The sequence below is a fragment of the Myotis davidii genome, unplaced genomic scaffold, assembly GCF_000327345.1.
Source record: "Myotis davidii unplaced genomic scaffold, ASM32734v1 scaffold1494, whole genome shotgun sequence".
Taxonomy (NCBI): domain Eukaryota; kingdom Metazoa; phylum Chordata; class Mammalia; order Chiroptera; family Vespertilionidae; genus Myotis; species Myotis davidii.
This window is the reverse complement of record NW_006286246.1, coordinates 3,530,580-3,538,533: the sequence shown is the minus strand read 5'-3', so window position 1 is coordinate 3,538,533 and position 7,954 is coordinate 3,530,580.

The following is a 7,954-nucleotide window of genomic DNA, read 5'->3' as shown; positions in this document are numbered from 1 at the left end:
GCCGCGCCGGATACCTCCGCGCGCCGCGGCCAGGTGCGAGCGGGAGCGGGACCGGGGCGGTGTGGGCGGCCCTTGGCCTCCCGGGTGCAGCTGGGAGAGCTGGGAGCCGACGCTTTGTCTTCCGGCGAGAAATGCAGCCTCCTGGCCGCTCGGTTCGGCCTGGCGAGGCGCAGCGGAGGCGCTATGAGCAGGTGGAGGTAGTGCCTGGGTCGGCAGCTCTCGGGGCACTTTGCTGGCCCCGCAGCGAGAGGGAGGCGCCCTGGTGGCTTCCGTAAACCCATGAAAGCGGTTCTGCAATTCCCTCACGCGGGACTGCGTGCCTGCCGCCCACTGCCTACGGCGGCGGCGTCTCCCGGGGGAGGAGGAGCAGCCCTGACGCTCACCACGGGGCTCGGGTCCTCTTTGCCTGGTCTGCTCTGACCCGGCTTTACCCAAACTCTAATCCCCACAGGTGCTCTGAAATGAGGTGGCTCACGGGGATAAGATGAAAGGACGCCCCGGATGGGCAAAGGGGTCGTGGGGCGTCCCCGGTAAGTCAGATCCGCATGGAGGAAATATTTGCAACTTACATGCCAGGACTCTTCAAAACTGAAAAGGACCAAAACCCAGAGAGAAAAATGAGCAAGACCAGGAACAGACGTCACACAGGGGAGCACAGCAATGGTCCCTAAACTTACTAGGAAAAGGCTGTTCGTGCTCCCTGGCAGCGGGGTGCACATTGTCAGGACGACAGTGTGGCTTGGGAATGAGCCCCAGGTAAAACTGGAAGGACATCCTAGGAGCAACGAAAATGGTTACCCAAGGGGGGGGGGGGGGGCAGAAGCAAGACTTCTCCGTCTTTGAACTAAAGTGTTTACAAGCCAAAGAGTAACTGACAAAAGCAAGTCAACCCCAAGTGGAAAGCAAATTGAAATCAGTGAGCTTAACTTTGGGCAAAAATTGGTAACTATGTCATTAAACACAGAAAAGAATTATTCCCCAGGTATTTTAATTTTTTTATCCTCACCCAAGGATATATTCTTACTGACTTGAGAGAGAGACAAATATCAATCTATTGCCTCCCATATGTACCCCGATGCAAGTTCAGGGATTGAACTTGCAACCTAGGTATGTGCCCAGACCAAATCAAATTTGCACCCTTTTTGGTGTCTGGGTGGAGTCTTCCGCAGATATTTTTAACATAGTACTCAGAGAGTATATAACCCAAGGATGAAAAAAGAACTGCAAAGGAATCGTCAGCTTCACTCCGTGGTTTATAATAATGGTAATAAGGCCTGGCTGGTGTTGCTCAGTGGTTGAGCATTGACCCAGGCACCAAGACGTCACTGGTTCAATTCCCAGTCAGGGCACTTGTCTGGGTTGCCAACTTGATCCCCAGTGTAGGGCATGCAAGAGGTTGATGTTTCCATCTCTCCTTTCCTCTCTCTCTAAAATAAATAAAAACATTTAAACAACAACAGAATGGTAATATTGTTGCTATGGTTTTGAAACTGTATTGTAGGGTACACAAATGTTTTAGTGTTATACAAGACTTTCAGTGTAAGAGAAAATGAGATACAAATGTAAGATTAAGGAAGTTCAGGAAAAAGCTGTAATGTGTTTAAATTGGAAATATCATTTTGAGCACATAATTTTTAAAATAAATTTCCTAGTTCTGTGCACTGAAAGGACTTCGGAGTAGTAGGTTGACCAGTTGTTCCAGTTTGCCAGGGACTGGGGATTTCCCTGGAGGTTGGGCTTTCAGTGTTAATACTAGAACTCTCCCAGGCAAACCATGTTGGTTGGTCACCTACGGGAATAATGAACACCCTTGCCAATCAGATCACGGTTTCTAAATTCCATTTCCCACTAAATAAATCCAGAGCATACTGGATTTACTTATTCTTCAAATTAAACTTTGAATTATACTTCAGTAAAGTGTGGAAACAAAGACCAACCTAGCAAGAACAAGCAAAGGTGACTTACCCAGAACTTGCTGCCGCAGGAGGGTCAGCCGCCATCACATGTGTTTGGCAGATACTCCAAGGCGGGCAGGAGAGGGAGCGCTTAGAGGAGGAGAGGCCAGCCCATGTGTCCTGAGGGGCTGTGGGCCTGGGAGCTGGAGGCAGCTGGACAGCGGTGGGCCTCCCTGTGGTCAGTTAGGGCGTCTGTTTGGCTTTCTTCCGTCAGTTCTCAGTTGCAAGAGGGGACAAAAATTCGGGAAGCTGTCAGTTTGTAATCACATCCTGGTCATTTTGAGCTGGTTATTATGCAGTGATGGCGAACCTTTTGAGCTCGGCATGTCAGCATTGAAAAACCCTAACTTAACTCTGGTGCCATGTCACCTATAGAAATTTTTTGATCTTTGCAACCATAGTAAAACAAAGACGTATATTTTTGATATTTATTTTATATATTTAAATGCCATTTAACAAAGAAAAATCAACCAAAAAAATGAGTTCGCGTGTCACCTCTGACACGCGTGTCATAGGTTCGCCATCACTGTAAGAGGGTTTGTTTAGCTTTCTGGATTGTTAACAAAAATAGTAGATTGACTTCCTCCAAGTCTGAATGCATAGCAGGCTGGCTTCCTGGGCTAGTTACTGGAGGTAAGGGGGCTGGTTTCCTAGGCACTTTGCTGCAGGTTGTGGGTCAAAATTCTATTTTTATATATGGTCTGGCCATGCCCATTTGTGTATTTGGTTTTGAAAAGTAAATTTTAAAAAGACAAGCCAGTTTGAAAGATTTCCCAGAGGCCAAATTTAGGGCAATTGTAGCAAATGACTAAATGGAATAAAAAATCTTTATAGTTATACCTGATGAGAAGGGAGGGAGGGGAAGGAGACTATTTTTCTACAATTGAAAATGGCTACTACACCAACTTTTCACTCTGAACATTAATTGTTAAAGGGAAATGCAGTATTTGCTCTGCCTTTACAATAGGGTGCTAGCAAATGTGGACTAAATGATGTAGTTAGAACATGACTGTTACACAAATCTTAAAGAAATAATTTAAGCAAGAATTATCCATGGACTTAAAAGCCTTTAGATGACAGATTGCTGAGAAATGGCAGTATTCATGTGGCGCCAAAACACCACTACACAGGGAATTGAGCTAAATGCAGAGAGCACGCTTGTGTAGTGGAGCCATCTGGTGGTCAAGTTTAGAATCTACAATAGACAACCTCCAATTTGTAGAAAGTACAGGAGAAAAGAGTAGTAGTGCAAATCTAAAAATACTAGTAAAATTAACTATTACCCCCCCCAAAAAAAACTTTATGAAACTATCAACACCTGCGTTAGGCGCAGCATAGTCCTCAATATCCATGCCACTTCAAGCTGCAGTTTCAAATGAGATACCAAAGGATAATGAAATTTTTTAGATATGACTGTTCTAAATAGCACTATGTAGTTTGATGTTAAGTAAATTGGCCACTTCTTTCCCACCTGCCTCCTACTTAGCCTATAACCTTTATTCTTACTACTTTGATTTCGGAACTACCTAATAAAATGTTCATAGGGAGACCAGAGGGAAGAAAGAAAATGGCATCTACAATAAGCCTGGCCTGTGTCATTGATGTCCAAAAAGTCCAGAGACCCGTGACATGGGCAGAACGGTGGTTGAAGAAGTTGACAGTGATTCATGGACGCTCTCCTGAGCGTCAGAGCTGGTGTGACCATGACCCTGAGCATGAGCGGATCATGCTCTCCCATGAGCCAGTGCCTTTGCGAAGTTCATTCTGTCTGCAGTGTTCTTCCCATGCTTCCTCGCCAGGCTATCTCCTGTTCCCCTCATCAATTAGCTTTAGAGACGTTACTTATTCAGCTTATTGTGTCAAACCTAGAGATTTGTGGTTTTATAGATGTGGAGCTAAACCAAGCCTTCTAGACTAATTTTCTAAGCTAGTGTGTGTGTGTTTTGTTGTTGTGGTAAATACCAGAGGATATTTTTCCCATCGATTTTTTAGAGAGAATGGAAGGGAAGAGGAGAGACGGAGAGAAAGAAACATCATTGTGAGAGGGACACATGGATTTGTTGCTTCGCATGCGCCCCAACCAGGGCTGGGGCTGGAGCCTGCAACCAAGGTACATGCCCTTGACCAGAACCTGAGACCCTTCAGTCCCCATAAAGGGCTCCACTGGCACTCTTAAAAAATGTATTTTTAAAATAATGTACTTATATTTCTATCACAATTTTTACTACTTTTTAAAAATATGTCTTTATTGATTTCAGAGAGAGGAAAGGAGATGGGAGGGAAAGATAGTAACATCAATTTTGAGAGAGAATCATTGATTGGCTGCCTCCTGCACACCCACTACTGGGGGTCAAGCCTGCAGCCTGGGCATTTGCCCTGACTGGGAATTGAACTGGTGACCTCCTGGCTCATGGGTCGACACTCAACCACTGAGCCACCCCAGCCAGGCTACTACTATTTTTAAAATTATATTTCATTGTACCTATATCCTTGAACATAATGCTGAACAATTTTCCAGGCTTTGTTTCCTTGTATTGTTTTGAGTTAGTGTATTTGTCATATACCCAAGAAACATTTACTGAATACCTGCCACATTGTACTAAGTACAGGATCTACAAAGATCCGCGCCCCCCCCCCCCAAAACAACAACAACAATGTGGCTATACAGTTGGGTTCTAATCATTCTGAACCCTTGCGACAGGGGGGCGGGGGGCAGGGAGCAGAGATAATAGAGGGATGGAGAACTCAGAGTCACTTCTTGGAAACAAGCTTGTGCAAGTACTGGGAAATCCTTCCATTAGAAAAAATAAAGTCAGCCCTTGGAGACAGTCTTGACTTGTGTAGTTTTTTCCTTGTCACCCATTCCGTGCAAATAACACCACTTTCTGAAAAGGATTCCATGTGCCAGCATGACTAAGCATCGCCGCTCTCCTTCCAGCTTCCACCAGGGTCCATGGCACAGGCTCCTGGAGCCACACTGTTCTTGCTGATGGTCCCGTGATTGTGTTTGAGTCATAATATCTTCAGCCCAGGGGGTGAATTATGGCTGGGCTAAGCCAATGTTTCCTAACAGGAATGGTATTGGTATTTGGGATAGGATGAATTTTTTTTTTTTTTTTGGCCATGAGAGGCTTGGCAATTTTTTACTGCGTTCACCTCATTCTAAGGTGTGTTTTCAGGATGCTATTGCCATACTTACTGCATAAAAAGGTATGTTTAAAAAACATTCAGTGTTTTCAAAACATGGCTGTCACCCTAACCAGTTTGGCTCAGTGGATAGAGCAGTGATGGCGAACCTTTTGAGCTCGGAGTGTCAGCATTTTGAAAAACCCTAACTTAACTCTGGTGCCATGTCACATATAGAAATTTTTTGATATTTGCAACCATAGTAAAACAAAGACTTTTTAAATATTTAATATAGAATAAATATTTATATAGAATATTTAAATTTTTATCAATATTTATATAGAATAAATATTCTATATATTTAAATGCCATTTAACAAAGAAAAATCAACCAAAAAAATGAGTTCGCGTGTCACCTCTGACACGCATGTCATAGGTTCGCCATCACTGGGATAGAGCGTTGGCCTGTGGACTGAAGGGTCCCAGGTTCGATTCCAGTCAAGGGCATGTACCTTGGTTGCGGGCACATCCCCAGCAGGGGGTGTGCAAGAGGCAGCTGATTGATGTTTCTAACTATCCCTCTCGCTTCCTCTCTGTAAAAAATCAATAAAATATATTAAACAAACAAAACCCCATGGCTGTCAAATACAATATACATGTGAAATAATCCACGTATTGCCCATTGAACAGCTGAAGCCTTTCATTCGCCAAATCCCATCCCCCTGCCAATGCCTGGGACATGGCTCAGATGGTGTACCGCCTCTCCCCCACGTGTTCCTTTGACAGGGTACCGCTTAGGACAGCGGTTCTCAACCTGTGGGTCGCGACCCCTTTGGCGGTCGAACGATCCTTCGATAGGGGTCGTCTAAGACCATCCTGCATATCAGATATTTACATGACGATTCATAACAGTAGCAACATGACAGTTATGAAGTAGCAACGAAAATAATTTTATGGTTGGGTCACAGCATGAGGAACTGTATTTAAAGGGCCAGAAGGTTGAGAACCACTGGCCCTAGGATGAATCTTTTTCTGTGTGCAAATGTGTTCTGTGCATTTTAGGACCCTGGGCCAACCCACTAAATATCAACAGCACCTCTATTTGTGCGACAGCTGAAACTGCTCCTGTATTTCCAACACCTCTCGAGGGACAGGATACCTGGTGAGAACCCCGGTCAGTTGTGGGTACCTTGGTCTTCTTTACCAAATAGCGGTGTCCAGTCTTCTTCCAGACAGAATTGGCCAGTTGACCGGTTCTGGCTGGCCCAGAGGAAATCCGGGTTTCTGAGGAAGATTGTCTTCTCCAGTAAGAGATGTGCAGGAGGCAAAATGCTTTGTCCGCCCTCCCTTCCTCCTTGCCTCTTAGCAGGTGGGAGAAGCCCTGATACTTACATCAGTAGAAACCGTCATGACCATGAGCACCCAGGGGGGGAACAGAAGCCAGCCTGCTGAGAAGGCAGAGTGGAGGGCGGATGTCCCTAGGTTCCGGATGACATGGTTGAGCTTCCAAAGTAACCCAGGGCCTGCCAGTTGCTGGGCTTTTTAAAATATAAAGACCTTCATGTTTTACTGTCCACTCTCTGGACAACACCCCCATCCATCCACGCCAGCACAGGTTCTGGTCGAAGCACCAGTGATCTGGGATTTGGTGAATTGGGGTGACACCAGAGCAGAATTGTCTCACAACCAGGGTACCCTGAATCCAAATCATTTACTGGCAGTGCTTTATAGCACTCTGGGAAAGAGCACCACCTAGCGGGGGAACAAAAGGAAAAAATCTAAATGCTGAGCTTCCAAGCCCTGGGTGAAAGCCAAGTCAATGAGGGCTCTTAGAAGACTGGGAGGGAGGCGGGCTGTACAGTCAGGAGAAGGGACCGCTATTGGCAGAGAAGGGGGGCCAGCCCTAGAAGAAGGGACGAGTGAGGGCCAGGAGGTGTTCCAGGGCCTCAGACATTGAAAACAAGGAGTGATCAAGGTATGCAGGATAAATGCCAGCAGATGAACGTGCTTGTTGTGTACAGGATTCTTACTAGAAGGCATTAAAAAGTTAATGAGTACTAAGTTTTAAAGGATAAACCATGCTATGGCTCTGACCTTGGTATTTTCCAAACTTCACTACGTGTGTGGCTTTAGCCTTGGCCGTTGGACAAGGTGGCGTGACATCATGAGGTTCAGCAATGACCTCAGTAATAATCTAACAGCTGACGTGCTGGGAAATTACTGTAATATGTTTAAAAGTAATTTAAATTTGAACTACTACTTCTACATATTTTAATAAAAGAATAATTTTGTTTTGAATACAGCTTCAGATTTATTCTTGAATTTCTGAAGTTCCTTCTGTGATGGTGCTGTTTGTCTTTGACCAAATATTGGTCATAACCATTGGTCATTAGGCATTCAGCTAAAGTGTGCACTTACTGCATTTCTAAATGCTTTAGAAAGTGGATGAAGGAGAACAAAGTGCCACCCCAAAATGTGCCGCTTTGGCATGGAGATTGTTTTGAGCTGAAGTCAATCAAGACCCAGTACACTCAAGAAAAATGTTTACCTTTCCCCGTTTACCTAAAAGAATTTACGTAGGGGGCCAGGCCCAGAATGAGTACTTTTAATACTTTTAGAAATACAAACTCAATTCATTCAAATTCAATCTCGTCCAGACACTGGTCACAAACCCTAGTGAGGTGCCTGTGAGCACCAAGTCAGGGAGAGGGGCAAAGAGTGAGGCCAAGAGAAAGAGTGGGAGCATGAGGAACTGTATTTAAACTAGTGATCACCCTCACAGTGTTACCTCCACCCCTTCCTAGTGACAGTGAAGACCTAGCAGGCCCTGTCCTTTTGACCCCCACCCTACCCCTGGCCAGGGCTTCAAAGGCC